Below are 20,977 nucleotides of genomic sequence, written 5' to 3'. Positions count from 1 at the left end.
TGATACTTAATGTATTCACCATTAACTTTCTTGTGTTCCTCCACCTTCAAACTTTGTCCCAGTGCCCATGAACTACCGTATGTGCAGTTTGATTGCATGAGAATGTGAATTGCCCAATTAACTCATATCCATAGGGTAGGGGCAGGTGGCATTGCTTAAGTGCCTACATCTGAGGGCCACATGAAAGTTTTGCTATGGGGCCCAATCATCTCTAGCTACACCACTGCGTGTGTGTTATACTAGAGACGAGAGGTTTAATTGAGAGCAATAATTGTATTGTAGGTATGTAAGTACTGTATGTACTCCTATTGTGAAATAAAAAAAATTACACCTTTAAGAAAAAAAATGTGTCCTTTTAAAAATGATAGTAAGATTATCCATGAAAAGAAAATTACAGTACATAGCTATGATCAGATACAGTGTTATACCTCAACACATAAAAGTGGCCTGGTGATGAGAGGTGCTACTAGCAGTAGTGAACTGGTTAAACTAACCCTAAAGTAAATCTAAGCATGATAAATTAAGTATGCAGTGATAATGTACATAAATAAAGGTTAGCTTCTGTCAAAACTGCGTGACTAAATTATTTTCTGTTCCAGAATTAAGCCCTGTAGAATGATATGTGAATGAGAACTGGAGTGTGAGTAGATAGTTCCCTATCCTCAGTGAAGCTTTCCCTTCTTACCTTTTAAATAGTGTCTGGATAATGTACTGGCCAAGGGCGGGTTCACATAAGTGTTGGGCGAACAGTGTTCGCCACTGTTCAGGTTCTGCAGAACATCACCCTGTTCGGGTGATGTTCGAGTTCGGCCGAACACCTGACGGTGCTCGGCCAAACCGTTCGGCCACATGGCCGAACTAAGAGCGCATGGCCGAACGTTCCCCGTACGTTCGGCTAGCGCTATGATTGGACGAACGGGTCACGTGGTTCGGGCCCGAACGCGCTCTGATTGGCCGAACGGTCACGTGGTTCGGGTAAATAAATACCCGAACCACGTCATATCTCCGCCATTTCTCTGTGGGTTTAGCTTTGGGTAGGCAGGCAGGGTAGTTCGCTCTCCAGCCACGCTAGCCAGGGTCCCCCCCAGTCATTGTGTGTTGCTGCTGGGAACAGTAGTACACCGCTCGCTCAGCCACACTATATATAGCATTGTTTACTGCCACTGTGTACCTCACTCAGCCACGCTATATATAGCATTGTGTTTTCTGACACTCTGTGTACACGGCTTAGCCTGGCTATATAGCATTGTGTGTACTGCCACTGTGCACCTCGCTCAGCCACGCTATATATAGCATTGTGTTTTCTGACACTCTGTGTACACGGCTTAGCCTGACTATATAGCATTGTGTGTACTGCCACTGTGTACCTCGCTCAGCCACGCTATATATAGCATTGTGTTTACTGCCACTCTGTGTACACGGCTCAGCCAGACTATATAGCATTGTGTGTACTGCCACTGTGCACCTCGCTCAGCCACGCTATATATAGCATTGTGTTTTCTGACACTCTGTGTACACGGCTTAGCCTGACTATATAGCATTGTGTGTACTGCCACTGTGCACCTCGCTCAGCCACGCTATATATAGCATTGTGTTTACTGCCACTCTGTGTACACCGCTCAGCCAGACTATATACCATTGTTTACTGACACTCTGTGTACACCGCTCAGCCAGACTATATACCATTGTTTACTGACACTCTGTGTACACGGCTCAGCCTGACTATATAGCATTGTGTGTACTGCCACTGTGTACCTCGCTCAGCCACGCTATATATAGCATTGTTTACTGACACTCTGTGTACACGGCTCAGCCAGACTATATAGCATTGTGTGTACTTCCACTCTGTGTACACCGCTCAGCCAGACTATATAGCATTGTGTGTACTGCCACTGTGTACCTCGCTCAGCCACGCTATATATAGCATTGTTTACTGACACTCTGTGTACACGGCTCAGCCAGACTATATAGCATTGTGTGTACTGCCACTCTGTGTACACGGCTCAGCCAGACTATATAGCATTGGGTGTACTGCCACTCTGTGTACACCGCTCAGCCAGACTATATAGCATTGTGTGTACTGCCACTCTGTGTACACGGCTCAGCCAGACTATATAGCATTGTGTGTACTGCCACTCTGTGTACACCGCTCAGCCAGACTATATAGCATTGCGTACTCTGCCAGTCAGTGTGTATATTGCTGGGATCAGTAATACTCCACTCACCGTCAACCACTATATGAGCTCACCATGAGTTCCTCAGAGACCTCCGCTGTGAGCAGCACTCCCAACAACAGCAACAGCCAACGCCCCACGCAAGCTATAACATCCACCCCAGCAGCCAGTGGTCAGCAGCAGCCCTCTCCGGAGGAGAATGTTGTGTCCATCGGTCCGTCGCCAGAACGATTAATGAGGGCTGCCATTGAGGAGATGATGGGGCCTGATGTGGAGAAGGAGGTCGGGCTCAGGCCAGCATCCCAAGTTAATGTTGAGGACGATGAGGGGTCTGTGTCTGGGGATGTTGGGGTGGCAGAGGTGGTGGGTGGGTCAGACTCAGGAGAAGAGTTGTATGATGAGGATGATGATCGGGACCATCTGTATGTGCCTCAGAGTCCGACCCCGGAAAACATGTTGTATCGTGTGTTTAGGTACTAAAATCTGCGTTCCCACTTCCCAGTACTGCCCGCAGTGCCCGGGTCCACGGATCCATATAATTTTTTGGGCAGCACTATCAAACTGTGGTACTATGAGTGAGTTGCCATGGTCCTTCTGTGCTGCCTGTCACACTCACCGTCTGTCTGCAGATGGATTGTTCAACACAGCTACGCCATCTGACATGTAGTCCTGGACCTTGACCATCTTCTCCAGGCGATTGGTGTTGGAGGACGTGGTACTGCCCGATTGCTGTTCTGTGGGCTGCTGCATGGGTGTCAGAAAATGTTCCCACTCCAAGGACACTGCCAATACCATTCCCTTTTGGGCACTAGCAGCAGCTTGTGTTCTTTGCTGCCCTCCTGGTCCTCCTGGGTTTGCTGAAGTCAGTCTGTCGGCGTACAACTGGCTAGAGAAGGAGAAGGATGTCAATCTCCTCTCTAAAGTCTCCATCCTCAAGGGCCTGCTGGAATTGTTCCATTTTTGACCTGTCTGAGTCTGACACTTTCTTCAATCAGTTTTTTAACATTGTGTTTGTATAAACTGGGTATAAACCCAGTAATTGGTGTTGTCCAGATTCCAGAATAATGAATAATAATGAATAGTGAATAATGCGCGGGCCGCGTTCAATGCAGTCTAGCATGAATTGAGCCATGTGTGCCAGAGAGTCCTGCCAGACTCCTCTATCTTCATGTTCTTGTAAGCGTTGTGATTGTTGTGATGCACCATATTCGTCACCAGCATCACTTTCTTCCTCTTCTGCTGTCCTTTCCCGCTAAATTGTGGAAGTCCAACGTGCACCGCTCTGTCCCTCGGCAGTGGGGGCATCCAATTCCTGCTCCAACTCCAGCTGTTCCTCGTCCTGTTCTTTGTCATAGCTGGGACCAGCGTTTCCTGAGGCAGGTTGCCTGATGTTGGTATCATCACGCTGATCGTTTTCATCTTCAGAATCCCCCACTTGCATCATGCCAGCGGTTTCCATCTTCAACATTGATTTCTTCAGTAAACACAGCAGTGGTATTGTAATGCTGACTGTAGAGTTGTCACTGCTCAGTCACGCAACGTGGATTGCTCAAAATTTTGGAGGACTTGGCAGAGATCCAACATGGTGGCCCAATCAGATCCACAGAAGCTTGGTAGCTACTAGCTGCTGGAATGCGCCTCGGCACTGCGCAAAAGCGTGCTAGCATGTGCAGCGTAGAATTCCAGCGCGTAGGCAGGGACATCACCCAGCGAGCGATGGTGCGCTAGATTGAAGCGCTCCTGCATCTCTTGGTGAGTCCTTCAGAAGCGGTACTGGACTTTTAACAATGTTTGTTTTTTTTTCCTTCAACAGAAGATCTGCCACGTTGGAGTGAGGAGGACGCCGCCGACCCCGACACCAAGCTGAACCCCGGCGAACTCCAAGCAGAGGATCTTCAGGAACCCTCAAGGCTTTGAGCAAGCTGAGGAGGATCAGCAGTCCCGACGAGACCTCTCCTCATATGCGACTGAGTGCAGTGGAGCTCCCCAGAACAACCTCTCAGTTGTCACTTTGTCACTGGTCACTTTGTCACTGTCATTTTGTCACTTGTCACTTTGTCACTTCTCACTTGTCACTTTGTCATTTTGTCACTTTGTCATTTTGTCACTTGTCACTTTGTCACTTGTCACTTTGTCATTTTGTCACTTTGTCATTTTGTCACTTTGTCACTTGTCACTTTGTCACTTTGTCACTGGTCACTTTGTCACTTGTCACTTGGTCACTTGTCCAGATGATCTCGGTACACCTCCTGAGATTCAAATTCCTGCACACATTGCTCTGGGATTTGGGTGTGATGAATGATGCATCTAACTGGCCACCGGAGGCAATTAAGGCCTTCAAAACATTGAAAGCAGCTTTCTGTTCCGCCCCCATTTTGCGTCATGTTGAGTTGTTGAAGTCATGTTCATCCTCGGCCTCGTTTGCATTTCAGTGCGAGGTGCATTTTCCACAGAAAAAGGTTGTGAATCCGGGCACAACATTTGTGGCTGTTCCATTGACCTTTCACAGGTAGAAGATTGTGGGGGTGGGAATAGCTCCTCCGAATAGCCCATTGTGTCCTGAAAACTACTCATTGCATTGCTTTGCGCACACATTTTTTTGTCCTCATGCAAGGCCTGAGTTGCACCTGAAAGCGTGGCCTTCTCCTCCTGCGCCTCCTCCTGTTCTATCACGTCTGCTGCTGCTGGGTTAGCGTTGACGCCCGGTCCCTGTTTATTGAACCTCTTATCTTTATTACATTTATGACTGCATGGCGGTAAAAAGCATGCTATCCGCACGCTTCTTGTCCTCATGCAAGGCCTGGGTTGTTGTGTCTCAAAAAGCATGGCCTTCTCCTCCTGCGCCTGCTCCTGTTCCATCACGTGTGCTGCTGCTGCTGGGTTACCGTTACCGGTCCCTTTTCCTGGAACCTCTTCTCTGTATTACATTTATGACTGCATGGCGACAAAAAGCATGTTACCTGTGCAAAGAAACATGACATTTTCCACATTTAAAAGACAGTTTTTCCTTTGAAACTTTACAATCAATTTTCTCAAAAACTATAAGCTCTTTTTCAAATATTTTTTTTCCTCTTGTACCCACTCCCAAGGTGCACATACCCTGCTAATTTGGGGTATGTAGCATGTAAGGAAGCTTTACAAAGCACGAAAGTTCGGGTCCCCATTGACTTCCATTATGTTCGGAGTTCGGCGCGAACACCCGAACATCGCGGCGATGTTCGGCGAACGTTCGCGAACCCGAACATCTAGGTGTTCGCCCAACACTAGTTCACATTACCATCATTAAATAGAATTGTTTGTGGTGGAAAGAATCCACATTCATCCTTTCATTCATCATGTTCAGAATAGATACAGGGGTGCTGCTAGGTGTTCGTGGCCCCAAGCAACACATCATTTGTGGTCTTCTTCTCTAGCCCCCCCTCCTCAGTGGCCCCTTCTCACATAATAAATTGGTAGCCAAAGGTATCCCCCCAAAAAACCAAACAAACAAACAAAATAGTAGCCCTCTTGTATAGTTAGGTGTAACGATTGTGGGATTCTCTCCGTGATCAGCGCACAAGACGTGCGCTGACACTGCGGAAATCCTCCACAAGCGTAGAATTTGTGGGAACCCAGCAAAAGGTGCAATGCACCTGTAGAGGGAAATTCCTGTCAACAGATGGAGCTGTGGAGTGCAGAGGAACAGCTCCTCTGCCCTGCCACACACGCCAGACAGGAATTGTACGAAGGGACAGAACGCAGGGCAAGATAGCCCTGAGGGAGAGAGAGCAAATTGACAGATTGTATGTGTGTGCACCAAACTAGTCGCCAACCCGCGACGGTGCATACACAACAGCAGATAGGAAGCAGGAACGCAATCGCGAGAGAGGCGATTGCCAGAGGTGACACAAGGCTACAGCAAGGCAGAGCACAAGAGTAGCAAAGGCACAGCAAATAATACAATGAGAAGATAAGGAAAATAACAAACGCTTAACTAACCACGGACAGACAAACATGAAACAGAGGACGCGAGCGCTTGCTCAACGGTTACCTCACCGAGCCTCCAGCAAGCGTTCGTAGCAGACAAGACAGATACACGAAAGCAGGAATAAACGAGAGATAGGATCCACAGCACTAGCGCAAGGCGAGTGCGATCCAGGCAGACAGATCAGAAGGGGCTACCAGTAACAACCGCTGTTCCGGTTAGCACCCAGACACACAGAACGATTTCCTGTCGACCACCGCTGGGACAGGACAATCGCAACAGACAAACAAAACAGATATGCAATCCTAACTGCACTAGGGAAACTGCCTAGTGCAGTTCCAGGAATTACTCTAGGCTAATCTTCAACAAAGAGCAAGGCTGACACTCCAGGCGAGTGTTACACAGGAACTGACTCTTATGACCAGCAACTTACTGTGGAAAACATAGCTCTTTATAAGCAAGCCTACAAGGGATGTGGCTAGGCAATCTGCATGACAAACATATGCAAATTCCTCAGCAGCAAGCTGCACAACTAACAAAAGGTCTCTCTTCCAGAGACCTGCAGAATGCAGACCTGAACAGTGGTCAAAAAGCTGCCTGCCTGCGCAGGCAGCCATGCGGATCCTCACACTAGGTAGCTAAAGTTGCACCCCTCCTTCCCCCCCAGTTTAGGTAGCTACCTTCATTATAGGTAGCCAGGGTGTTCCCCAGTATAAATAGATACCCCCTGTATAGGTAGCCAAAGGTCCCTCCATAGGGAATTGGTGCCAGTGGGGGTATGTGGCATCCTGCTGCCTTCCCTTCCCCAGCACTCATAGACCTGCAGATCAGCGGTAACCTGAAGAGAGGACAGCAGTGCACAGTAACTGTGTGGCAGCAGTGATATCACTTCCGCATTGCCACTGATCTGAGATCTGTGCATGATTGACAGGGAGACGATGACAGCCATACAAGTCACAGACAGGACAGCCTGGCAGCAGGTTGGCCCATGCTGTGGGTAAGGCTTCAAGCGACTGCTTGGTTTGCCTGTGCCTAGATGCAACCCTGTTCAGATAGAATCATCCCACGTCTTCTGGGATGGTGATGGATCCGAAGTGAATGGGGACAGGCTGGAATGGGTCAATATTCTTTTCTGTACTTTTTAAACTTCTTAGTTTGTCCTTTAAAGTGTTAGATGACATCACTGTCAAAAGAATGCTCGGGCTCGGCTCTAAATTGGCCAAAATGTTTAAGAGGCACTTATTTTTTCAAGCTTGCTGTTTCTCCCAGTGATGAACGCACCCAACTTTGGGCCTCTGAACTGACTTGATGGTCCTCTCTGCAGACCACACATGGGCAACAGTGGGCATGGCTACAGAGTGAAGTCATGCATCACAAAGCAAATAGCATAGCTCAATGTTCCCCAACCCTGTCCTCAAGGCCCACCAACAGTGCATGTTTTGTGGAAATCCACAGTGGTAGATAATCAGCTCTGCTGAGACACTAATTACCTCACATGTGCATGTTTGTGGTTTTCTGCAAGACATGTACTGTTGGTGGGCCTTGAGGACAGGGTTGGGGAACTCTGGATAGCTCACTGTGGCAAAAAAGTAGGCAAAGTTAATGCAGATTATGGGCAGGGCTAACACTCATGCTAGATACACACAATACAATTTTCTGGCAGATTTACCTGCCAAATTGACTGTTTACAACAGGTCCGATCTGATTTCTGATTGATTTTCTGATCAATTTTCCATAAAAGTTAACTGAAAATCAATCGGAAATAAGATCGGATCTGTTGGAAATAGTGGATCTGGCACGTAAATCTGCCAGAAAATTGTATCATGTGTACCTAGCATTGAAGTACTTTTTGAGTGTTAAAGAGAATCTGTATTCTAATATTCTTACACTAAAAAGCATACCATTCTATTCCTTATTTTCTCCTGTGCCCCTCTGTGCTGTTTCTGCCACTCTCTGCTGCAATCCTGGCTTGTAATTAACAGTTTTAGGCAGTGTTTACAAACAAACTAACCAGCTTGTAATAGGATCACATATACAGAGTGTGTGAGTCATTCAGAGTGTGCAGGGGGCCTGCAGAGGGTGTGTATCGCTTCTATCCAATGACAAGCAGCCCTGCACATTCCACACATTCAAAGCCTTAGCCCGACAGACACTACAGGGGAAAGATACATTGATTTATTACAGAGACAGTGTAATTAGGAAAGGCTGCAGTAAGCCCCAGCACATTAGAACAGGCATAGGAACTCATAGGATAGAAGAACTAAGGATGAAAAAATTGTTACAGAGTCTCTTTAAGGTGCAACACTTACTGCACCCATATACAGTAAGTGGCACACTCCAAGCTGTCTTCTGCTACTCAAAGAGCCCGATTTACTAGGAACTGCTGCTCAGAATTAACAGGCAGATCTCAGGCAGGTGACCAGATTATCTCACTATCCCCATTTCCTGTGATGACTCTCTGGGCTCTGATCATCCTTATCTGTCTCTGTGAAGTGACTGTACAGTGGGTGCTCTGCCTCACTTGCCGTGTCGACTCCACTGCTCTGACATCACTGTCTCCAGCCCTTCGGCTCCTGAAGCAGTTCTCCCACTCTCAGTGCTTTCCTACACTGTCAGTACATTTACATTTTTTCTTTTTACCTACATCAGGCTAGGTTCTTAGTGGGGCATAGTGTCTGTGAGGCGGGGCATATGCCCCAGTGTATCACTGCCAGTGGTGCTGACAGAATACTTCTCTTGGTTGTCTGCGAGTGTATGTGTGTAATGCTGCCAGTGGTGCTGACAGAATACTTTTCTTGGTTGTCTGCGAGTGTATGTGTGTAATGCTGCCAGTGGTGCTGACAGAATACTTCTCTTGGTTGTCTGCGAGTGTATGTGTGTAATGCTGCCAGTGGTGCTGACAGAATACTTTTCTTGGTTGTCTGCGAGTGTATGTGTGTAATGCTGCCAGTGGTGCTGACAGAATACTTCTCTTGGTTGTCTGCGAGTGTATGTGTGTAATGCTGCCAGTGGTGCTGACAGAATACTTCTCTTGGTTGTCTGCGAGTGTATGTGTGTAATGCTGCCAGTGGTGCTGACAGAATACTTTTCTTGGTTGTCTGCGAGTGTATGTGTGTAATGCTGCCAGTGGTGCTGACAGAATACTTCTCTTGGTTGTCTGCGAGTGTATGTGTGTAATGCTGCCAGTGGTGCTGACAGAATACTTTTCTTGGTTGTCAGAGAGAGTATGTGTGGCTGGGCCCTCATGCACCTGCACATGATGCATAACTATATGCCGCCTCTGCTTCCAGATCAGTTGACCTTCTCAGATAGGATTACATATGTATTTATCCAGCAACTGGATTCCTTTTTACATTTGTCTGCGGAAAACAGCTTTATCCTGGTTTGTAACTGCTTCCTGAATTGTATCTTCCATCTCAGCTGTGGATTTTTGCATCTGTTTCTGAGTTATCACTGAACTCTTGTTTGCTTCTCCGACTACGGAGTTCTATTAATACATGATTGTAATTATGAGCTCGTATCAAGCTGACAACCAGTTTGCTTATCTATTCCGTATACAGAAACCTTTGATTTGGTTCTTCACATATTGCCTCACTCAGGGAGATTTCCTAATGATCTTTTCAAATGCAAATTTTAGATGTGATCAGATCTGCTGGATATTAGACAGAAAACAGATTTTATGGTGTGACATGACTGATCCCAAAGAGCTGTCCATTTAAAACAAATCAATGTGAGGATACAGAAAATTATTTCTATGATCTAATTGATAGACTGCCAACGTGCCTTTTTTGCTATTAGGTGATTAAATGCAATGATTTAAAAAAATATACGGTATTAAAATTAAACTATAACCATATGTGGCGCTCATTATTTTACTTGCATTTCAATCTGATTTTTGGATCGGGAGCAATTTACTGATCCCAAGGGCTCCAAGATTTACCAACAAATGAGCACTACCATACTTGTGCATATAAATGCACCTCAATTGAGCCATGTGGCAATCAATCAATTACTAATACACAGAGAAAAAGAAAAAGCCATCCAGGGCAATATATATGTATATCAAAGAATAAACACTAAATGTCTCTCATGAAAAGATAAACTTTATTTCAACAAGCTAGGTACATTTAAAAACAATTAAAAAATCTATTAAAAATGCTCCCAGAGGCTGCCATTTATAATAAATATATATCCCCACTTACAATAATTGATGAATAATTTGACACAAAAATAAATAAATAGTTCAATTCCTGGTTTCCACAAGTGCCATATACCGTATGTTAGAAAAAAACTATAAAGTGCTTGGAGTGCTGGAAAGTGCCAATGCCAATTGATACATACACAAAGTGCAAAAAGACTTCATCTTTTTGCACACTAACGTGTGCATACACGCATATGTGCAATCCTAAATTCAATCACTAAATACAAAACCTAAAAAGCTTTGCTAAAACAACCAGTGCCATGGACAAAAGAGGGGTTGCGTGTGTGCATGCCCACACCCGACTACAAACAAGTGGGTGTGTGAATACACACAGGACCCCAATGTGTGATATCAATACAAATGAATAAATATGCACACGTTGGTGGATTTTTTGCGTGGGCATGCATGCAAGTCTTTTTGCACTTTGTGTATGTATCAATTGGCATTGGCATTTTCCAGCACAGTTTTTTTTCTAACATATATGGCACCTGTGGAAACCAGGAATTGAACTATTTATTTATTTTTGTATCAAATTATTATCAATTATTGTAAGTGGGGATATATATCCATTATAAATGGCAGCCTCTGGGAACATTTTTAATAGATTTTTTTATTGTTTTTAAATGTACCTAGCTTGTTGAAATAAAGTTTATCTTTTCATTAGAGACATCATTTAGTGTTTATTCTTTGATATACATATATATTGCCCTGGATAGCTTTTTCTTTTTCTCTGTGTATAAGGACTCCAAGATTAACATAATAGTCATGGTGGCCGTTTCCCACTTGTGCGGTTCGTTTTTTATACCTAAATGGCAACGCAGCACATGTTGCATTTTTTCTGTGTTAACTTTGGGGTTACCTCAATAAGAGAGCATGAAAATTACCTAGCAAATGCAGTGCTAAGATTTTCTCATGATCTATAGCAGGGGTCAGGAACCCTTTTGGCTGAGAGAGCCATGAACACCACATATTTTAAAATGTATTTCTCTGAGAGCCATACAATACGTTTCAAACTGGGACAGTGCGCATGCACAGCAGAGGGCTCATGTCCCTGTTGCTATTGTGATGTGTATACAGTTTATCCAGGGGCAGCGGAAGTGTCAGACACGTCTTCAGCTTCTCTTGGGTTTCAGCAAAATCAGCAATTTCCCTGAGAGCCAGACAGGAGAAATACAAACAGCTTGTACAATTAGCTAGCTGACTCAAGTGACAGACAGCCTATTGGGCCAATCAAATTGCAGGGATCTCGTCCTACAAAGTCATTGAACCTGACAGGGTCCAGAGTGGGACATTTGGAGCAGCTGTTAATTTTTGAGGGAGCGTGAGTAAGTTAGTAGTGCTTGCTTCAGCAGTAGCGTGCCTACTTTGAAAAGTTTACTTGCGCTGTCACACTAAGCTGCGCTGCTTGAGCAGTGTAGCTTAGTGAATCAACCTCTACTGATTTGTCTGTGAGCCAGATGCATCCATCAAAAGAGCCACATATGGCTCCCGAGCCATAGGTTCCTTAACCCTGATCTATAGTAACATAGGCCTTGATTCATGTAGCTGCGGTATAGAGTGCAGGTTCATGGATCAGTGCCATAGTTCAGTTGAAAAAAGGGATAAAGTTCAACCAGAAAGAGAAAAAAATACCCACTATTCTAAACCCATACCTATACCAGTTATCCCGGTTGATCCAGGGCAAGGCTAAAAACCTTACAAGGCCTGGGCCAGGTAGCCAAGGGAAAAATTCCTTCCCCACTCCAGATAATGCAGCAATTGTGTGGCTAAAATCAGGGTCGTAACTAGAAAACACTGGGCCCCCATGCGAAGCTTTGGATGGGGCCCCCTCCAGCCAGAACAGAGCACTCGGTTAGGGGTAGAGAGGTTGGGGGCTAGACGTTGTACAGAAGAGCTTGCTGAACACTGAATAGGGACTGTCTACAAATCTTTGCAAAACTTTGTATGATTCCTTATCAGTGGCTGAGCAGATGCAGTCATTAGAACAATTGTGCAGAGCAGAAAGTTTTTTCTCACCTTGCCCTTAGTTGTCAGTCTCCCAGGACGGGGCCCCCTGTTGCTTCTGGGCCCCCCTGCTGCTGCATCCCTTGCAGGGTCTGTTACACCCCTGCCTAAAATCAATCACAACTAGGCATGCAGGAGCATGATTTTGTGAGAAGGGAAATCATCCCGGAGTGTGCAGGGGGTTCGGGTTGTGTAAGGACTATAAGGAGTTACTATTTTAGGCAGCAGCCTCCCATCTGGTGTATTCCACTCTACTGCTCTCCATCTTCAGACACTTCCGCCTTCCGAAGGCGGCAGCTAAGATGAGTTAACCCCAGCGCACACAGCTTGCGATCCCCTTATTCCCCCGTATGTTCTGCGAAAAATTTCACTTTTCGTGAAATTTTTCTCGCTCATCCCTGATTATAATCGCATTGTTTTAATCACAATTTTAAGTGGAAAAGAGCCCTTGCTTCAGCTCTTCACAAAAATTAGTACTTGTGCAGCTGTCCTGTTTACACACATTTTGTATTCCCTTTATTTCTTCTTATTCTGATGCGCAGTAAGAGTACACCTTCCACGGACTGAATTTTCCACAAATAGCTAGTGGAGCATCTGCTGTACAGTCACTTCAGCTGCCTCATATAAAAATAGAAATCTATCCTTTGTAAAGAAAACATTTCTAACAAAACAAATGTCACAATCAAGACATGATATCTTACAAATTAGCTACAGCAATCAAGATCCCATGACACATACTGTAGTTTATTATATGTTTATTATAGGAGAAAAGACAATTATATCTGTTGTTCGGGGTACAGTGTTACTATTGAGCTGATTGTGTATTAATTATTGAGTAGTGAGAAGTCTGCTAGAGGGAATGCTGCTTGTGGTTAGAATCCGAGTTGACTAAACTTGAACAGATCTCTCTCTCCGATCTAGTTTGAATTCAATTTCAACATGAAATCGCTCGGGAATGGCCCAAGATTCCCATCATGTTCGATCTACACATTTGACTAATTTCGGCACAAAATCAGTCGAACCATCGATATTGCACATTTGTGGCTGCCCTATATTCCATTCACTTTCGATAAAATTATCAAATCAGATGGTCGATCTGGCCGCAAAATCGATAGATTTGTGGCCACCTTAAAGAGAGCCCAAGATGGGCACATAATTAAACAAACTAGGCTACCTGATCGGGGGGGCTGGGTGGATCAGGTAGCCACCATCCACGCCGCTCCGTTGGCCTGCTATAGCCAACTTCACTTTTGTGACCTCTGGGGTCAGAACCTTGGAAGGAGAGAGGGATTCTCTCCTAGCCTGCAGGGGGCGTGGTCAGGGAGAGAGAGCTGCCCAATGGCAACTGGGGAAAGTTGGCGTTTTGAGCAGGTAATCCCTCTCCTCCCATTAACTTCCAGAATAGCGACAATTATTGCGTGGCGGTGAGGGAGGGAGCAGAGTGGCATGAGGGGAGGGGGGGCACAGAGACATGTCCTGCAGCAGGGAACATGCACCAGTGTCCCATAGCTACCCCACTGTACCTTTGCTAGGGCCCCATTACTTCTTAAACCCTCTTTGCCCTGTACCCACCGCCATGGAATTCATGTACACCTTACTAACACTTTTCCGCTATCTCTGCCATACCACTGCTATTTCTGCAGTACCCACCGCCACAGAGTTTGGCTGTATAATAGCTGGACTCAACCACCACTGATAACCTCTGGGGCCCAACATTAGTGCCTATGACGGCATCCAGTTTCCGGGCCACGGTCAGATAATGCCAGGCCCGGATTTACATCACAGGAGCCTATAAGCACAGTTGTCCTGGCAGCCAAGACTTTGCCCTCTATGAACCTACAAACCTCTGGCAAACCACACCGCAAGTCTGCTGTCTTAAGCCGCATCTACACGAGTAGATGCGGCCTCGATGCTCCTTATCAATCGAGCCGCTGATGCGGTTCGATTGATAAGATCCGACAGGACGGATCTCCGCACCGCCGATTCCCTGCTCGCTCCCCGCAAGGGGACAATGGCAGGTAATCGAGCGGAAGATAAACGGCGCCGGCGGGGACGAGCGGGGAATCGAATGCGGCGGGCGAGCGGGGACGCGGCGGGCACGCGGAAGAGGCGATCCGGCGGCTGATCGAGCCGCCGGATCGCTGCAATGTCCCATAGTGTAGATGGGGCTTTAGATCTTATACTCTGCTCAGGACTCTGTAGAGGAAAGTAGAGAGGGAGGCACTGGGTAGGGGAGTGAGCAGCCTTTCCATCATCAGGTGCCTACAGTGCCTTATGGAAAATCCAGCCCTGGCTAACGACCAAATTATCTGTTTCCAGAAATGGAGATAGTTTAGCAGAGACCCAAGATAGGGATTAAACATTTTTACTAACTTAAGAACTAATAAATAACAACATAAAGTTTATCAATAATAGTACATGCTTCATTTGAAACGAATATAAAAAATCTCTCCATTTCCAAATCTCGTCCTTGTATTTGTTACACAACTGAATAAGGTAGATAGCGAGTTCCTGAATAGCAGCAGCAGCACACGTTTCTTTGTCCCTGTGTATGCCGCTGCTGCCGGCGTGCATCATACATTCATAAGCACATAGATTTGGAATGTGTTGTCTTGGTGAGCAGGTAACACGAGGGGGTGGTATGTGACACACACGGTACAGTACACACAGCAGCCAGCCAACGCTACAGGTTCCAACAAGAACAGATAATCGATCGCAGTTCCCACACTCTGCGCCCCGCCTGCGCTGCCGTCACTGCATTCACTGTAACGCAAGAGGCGTGCCCTGAAGTTCTCCGGCGGGGTTTTCATAGGCTAAGGAGCTATGGGGGCTGGCCAAGTGGTATTGTGCCTGTGGGGAGTCGGCCACTATTCCCTGTACTGTGTCTAATAGGCAGTGTGTCTGTCTGCTGGCTGGAGGGACTCCTGTTGCTGCGCTTCGCTGCTTTGCCACACTTTCTCCAGCACTAGAGGAGTGATCTGACCTCAGAATGAGTTCCCAGCTCCTACAGGGGCTTCAGGTTAGTGGCAATGATTGATCCCGTGTAATGTGCTCGTCCAGCTGTCAGCATTGGAGTTCATCAGGAAGACTGCAGAGTGCAGACTGGTGTCAGCGCGAAGTTTGGCTGATACTGTTTTGTTTGTTTGACTGTCTAACTGACTGATAGACATACTGACTGACAGAGGTCCCGGTATGCTCCACAGTATGCTCCACAGTATGCTCCACAGTATGCTCCACAGTATGCTCCACAGTATGCTCCACAGTATGCTCCACAGTATGCTCCACAGTATGCAGTGTTTTTAGTAAATACATCGTTTTTATGGGAATTCAGTGTTGTGATAGTTATTGACCATTTTAATAGCAGAAAAACAAACACATTTTTTTTAATATTGTTTATTCCTGTTGTGGATATTTTTAATAGGTTTTTGTTATCTCTAAATATTATTTTGGTAGGCATTTTTTTATGAATACTTATGCTTGCCAAGTACCCCTTTTGTGTATTTATAGATTCCATAGACCATTAAGCATACATGTGATTGTATTCCATCCTCACTGTGTATACTTGTTGTCCAAGCATTAATTTTTGCTTGTAATTAAGCGATATATGTACTTTATTTCACTTGGTCATTTCCTAAAATTAAAAAATGTTAACGGGAACCTGAAGTGACGGGTATGGAGGCTGCCATATTTATATCCTTTTTAAATAATACCTGCTGCCTGGCAGTCATGCTGATCTTAAATCAGCAGTGTCTGAATCTTACACCTGAAACAAGCATGCAGCTAATCCAGTCAGACTTCAGTCAGAACAGACAGAGTCTGTGGTTTAAAGTATACGGCCCTTTTACACTTAGACGTTGCGGAAAGCAATTTTGTTGTGAGAGGCCGCTAAGTCAGTGACGAGTTGCAATGGAAGTAGTTAAATCACCGCAGGGCTGGATTTACCATAAGGCACTGTAGGCATGTGCCTACAGGCGCCTGATGATGGAAAGAGGTCTCAATCTCCTCCCTGAGTGCCTGTCTTCCTCCTTCCCTATACAGAGTCCTGATGAGAGTGTAAATAAGAGGTTATTCACTTGGCTCTCTGCATTCCACCTTTAGCTACTTAATACTGAGGTTACTGTAGTTACCTAATAACTTGGGGGAACCTCTAGCTCAGGGGTCTCAAACTCGCGGGCCATTTGTGGCCCTCGATACAATATTTTGTGGCCCTCGCTGGCAAAAGCTTCCTTATAGTTAGCTTCAGTGCTCCCAAGTAATCCGCCGCATCCCCGCCGCTGAACGAGGGCTGCAGAGCCCCCATATTGCCCGGGGGGCAATCTGCTGGCATTTCCTGGAAGGGGCAGAGCTTTCACCTTCAGCTCTGCCCCTCCTGACGTCAATCGCCGCACGGATCGCCGCCTCTCCCCGCCCCTCTCTGTGAAGGAAGGGTGAGAGGGGCGGGCAGAGGCGGCGATGCGCCGCGATTGTGAAATTCCTTATGCGGCCCAGCCTCATCCTGACTTTGCCTCCTGCGGCCCCCATGTAAATTGAGTTTGAGACACCTGCTCTAGCTACTTAATATTGAAGGTACTTCTGGCTACCTAATACTAAGGGGCATCTGTAGCTACCTATGTTGGGCAAGGGACATAAGGGAAAGGTGACAGCGGGGACAGGCAGCACATTTGCGGTTCTGTTGGGTGGGGATTTGTAGGTTCATGGAGGGTGAAGTCTAAAGTGCCTGGACATCTGTGTCTATAGGCTCCTGTGAAGTAAATCCAGGCCTGAATCACTGCCTACCCGCTGCAAAGTCATCTTTGCGGCACCTTATGATCTGTGCCTACCGTGCGGATTATGCGGTAATGCAAATCAGTGGCGACACAGTGAGTGTGACCGTCGGGGCATGTATGAGCAGACAGACGGGAATCCCGGTGACTTATTTCCTGTCCAGCAGGGAGTATGTCACTGATTTGGGGGGGGGGGGGGGGGGGTCTTCCCACTGCCTCATTTGTAGGTATGGGGCTCCCTCCAGATTCCCATGTGTGCCTAATGCAGTATCTGGACGGCTCTGAATTTGCAGTGAAGTTTATCCCTGACCCATTTTTCAGATCATCGGATACTATGTTATATTCTTCTATTTGTATTTACTTATGTCTCTGAAATCGCACCTGTTGTGCCTTTTGTGCATTATACTTCTTTTGCTATCTTACTTAATTCCCCAATGTTTGGGTGAATATTATGTCTTGTGTACAATGCTTCACTTCAATAAAACCTTTTGAGACTAAAGTATAAAGCTTGGTTCACACGTATAAGGCATGTTGCCTGGCAGGGACTGGGACTTGTTTGCAGGCTCAACACTGTACAGATGTATCGCTAGCCTGTAAGACAGCAACATGTTCTGTAACTGCGGGGGAGAGGAGGGCCAACAGGGCAGCGTGGGAGTGACTGGGTCAGTGGGGAGAACAATGTTCTCAAACGAATTGATTACCTAGGCTGATCGCATCAGGGGCCACTGTACACAGCTAGACACTATACAGGTTGTGTTGTGATAGGATTGCAATGCAACAATTACAATGCAGTGGTGGTGAAGAGCAACATTGCATCTTAGGAGAGTGATGGAAGGCATACAGTACATTAAAAGTGTCCTTCACTGCCTCTGTAAACCTGCACGTTGTCTGGTAAACACAAAGCATGCTGTGCATTGGGCCTGCTGCACACTGGCTACATTTGCGTTTTTAAAAGCGCCGCATGGACCAGTTTTGCAAAATCCCCGCGGTTTCCTGTGCACCACACTTCTGATGTGTCAATGTGAATGTACCATAGAAATATAATGGTGCAATGCGATTTATATTGTCAGTTGCAATGAACACAGTGTGAAAGAGCCTCGAAAGCAGATGATCAGCAGGACAAACAGGCAATTTGCATTGTTTAAAAATAATTAACTTTGTCAGCCTTTATATCTCAGTTAGGGCGTGCTTTTTTTTTTTTTTTCCAGGTATTTCATTGACTGTATGCTTCACAGACAGACTTTACATTGTCTAAAGGGAATTCAGGCAGATTTAAAAAAATGTGTTTGTTTAGGCCAGTTTTACACCTGGCCATAGCGATACTCCACCCGCATCGCCGAAAATGTCATTCATATGACCCTGCTTCAAAGTGTGTCGACAGGGTCATATGCATAGCACTGCCCCATGTAGTCCCTGATGCAGGGAGTAAAGGTGGGTACACAAGCCAGATAAAAGTCTTTGGAAAATGAAAGATCACAGACCAATTTTACCCCCTTCCATGTAGTATGAGAGCCATACCTACACAGTCTGTTCTATTGAGCTGAACTCCCCATCAGATAAAAATCTTTGCAAGATGCTGCACACATGCAACAGATCAGTATCTGCAAAAGATAAGCTCCAGCAAAATATCCGTTCCTGCAAAATGCATTCATGGTCTGATATCTGCAGATCCTCATACATACCTTGTTTAACAGATCTTCATCGTGAAGATCAGATCCACCAGGATGGATCTTCAGATCTGCAGATAATTGTCTGATCTGCAGATGAATGTCCTTTTAAACAAGGTGTGTTTGAGATCTGCGGATATCATAGACTATGAATGCATTTTGCAGGAATGGATCTTTTTCAGGAACTGATCTTTTGCAGATACTGATCTGTTGCATGTGTACAGCATCTTTGTGTGCAGCATCTTGCAAAGATTTTTATCTGATGGAGAGTTCAGCTCAATAGAATAGACTGTGTAGGTATGGCTTTCATACTACAGGGGATGGGGTAAAATTGGTCTGTGATCTTCATTTCCCAAAGACTTTTAGCCGATGTGTGTACCCACCTTGCGGGCTGGAACCCACAGGAGCGTTTTTGGCAGCGTTTTGGCAGCACTGCGATACGCTAGCAGTTTGCCAAAACGCTGGGCTAATGTTAATGGATGGGGCAACTTCCACAGGAGCATTTGCGTTTCCCAGAAACGCAAACGCAGGACCTGCAGCATTTTGGGAGCGTTAGCGCTTCAATGTAAAGTATTGAAACGCTCAGCAAAACCTAAACTGAGCGGTTTTGCTAGCGTTTTGCGGTTCAGCACACTGTAACAAAATTAAAAATAATTCACAGGACCAATCAGGATAAAAACGCAAAACGCTACGCACCCGCTGGGCAAAAAAATACAATGTTGCAAAACACGACCAAAAACGCGCATGAATCCGCTTGCAAACTGCTCAGACAAAACGCTAGCGGTTGCGTTTTGCGTTTGCTGATTTCAGTGGGTTCCAGGCCTTAGTCTCTGGGATTCCCGGCTTTTTATGCATGTGCGTTGCATTGCCAGTGTTCGAACATTTCTGCATACCCATCAAAATAGCATACAAATGCTACAGAGCATGTGCAAAGTCATGCATGTGATAAATTGGCCCCATAATACTGATCAGCAGCACTAACCTTTCAACTCAAGTTAGCAGCCTGGGTCCTGGTGTGCAGTGTCAACTATCCATATAGACATAGTTAGAATAAAAAGTTGTCCAAGCAAAGCAGAATATCACTTTAAATGTATGCTGTTTTGCCAATATATGCTGAATTGTTGAAACACTGGCATCAACGTACCGTATTTTTCGGCATATAAGACGCTCCGGCATATAAGACGCACCTTGGTTTAGAGGGCAAAAATAAGGGGAAAAAAATGAACTAAACCTAGGTGCGTCTACACTGCTGGGGCGTCTTATGGACCTTTTACCCCCTAAAACTGCCTCTAAGCTACTCTACACTACACTAATCCCTGCTGCCCTAACAACTAAACTACACAGCAATACAATACACTACACTACCACAACACATTAATACACTTCACTACACTATTCTACACTACACTACCACAACACTAACACAACACACCACTGCAATACCCTTCACTACACTATACTACACTATACTACACTACAATGCACTGACACAACACACAGCTTCACTACACTACACTGTACTATACAAACACTAAGCTGCACTACAATGACATGAATACTACACCTGTTCCTGCCGCCATGCTCCTCTTCCCCTCGCTTCAGCCGCGATCCTCTTCACCTCAGGCGCAGTTCTCGGATGCCACCTCCGCCGCCAGGTCCTCCGCTCCTGTGAAGGGGAAAAGAAAACATTAGTGGCATTGTCCCCTTCTCCTGCCGCGATCCGCTCGGCGCTGCCACTCACGGAAAGCCGCCGCCGCCCCCTCCGCCGCTACACGCCGAGCGTCCATCCTCTTGCCCTCCTACTTCCTGTTTACATCACGTGCAGCCGCGTCATGCGTAGCCCCAGCCACGTTGCGCTCGGGCTACGCATGACGCGGCTGCACGTGATGTAAACAGGAAGTAGGAGGGCAAGAGGATGGACGCTCGGCGTGTAGCGGCGGCTTTCCATGAGTGGCAGCGCCGAGCGGATCGCGGCAGGAGAGGGGGACAATGCCACTAATGTTCTCTTTTCCCCTTCACACGAGCGGAGGACCTGGCGGCGGAGGTGGCATCCGAGAACTGCGCCTGAGGAGGTGAAGAGGATCGCGGCTGAAGCGAGGGGAAGAGGAGCATGGCGGCAAGATGGGTAAGCGCTTCCCTGCGCACTCTGCAACATTTTTTTGGGTGCATTTGGCATATAAGACGCACCCAATTTCCCCCCCCTG

General features: G+C 46.2%; 1 protein-coding gene across 4 annotated transcripts in view; it reads left to right on the top strand.

The window, feature by feature from the left end:
• Positions 1–20,977, top strand: part of PLD1 (phospholipase D1) — a 366,571-nt gene that overhangs the window by 108,176 nt on the left and 237,418 nt on the right. For 3 of the 4 annotated variants that reach the window (XR_011031386.1, XR_011031385.1, XM_068281033.1), the window contains exon 1: positions 15,237–15,362. The exons of the other annotated variant lie outside the window; for it this stretch is intronic. The gene's annotated coding sequence lies outside the window, so the exon portion shown is untranslated. Of the gene's footprint in view, positions 1–15,236; positions 15,363–20,977 lie in introns of those variants that run through there. 4 annotated transcript variants of the gene reach the window in all.

Source organism: Hyperolius riggenbachi, chromosome 4, assembly GCF_040937935.1.
Source record: "Hyperolius riggenbachi isolate aHypRig1 chromosome 4, aHypRig1.pri, whole genome shotgun sequence".
Taxonomy (NCBI): domain Eukaryota; kingdom Metazoa; phylum Chordata; class Amphibia; order Anura; family Hyperoliidae; genus Hyperolius; species Hyperolius riggenbachi.
The sequence above is the reverse complement of the archived record's forward strand: the minus strand, read 5'-3'. Positions and strand labels throughout refer to the sequence as shown.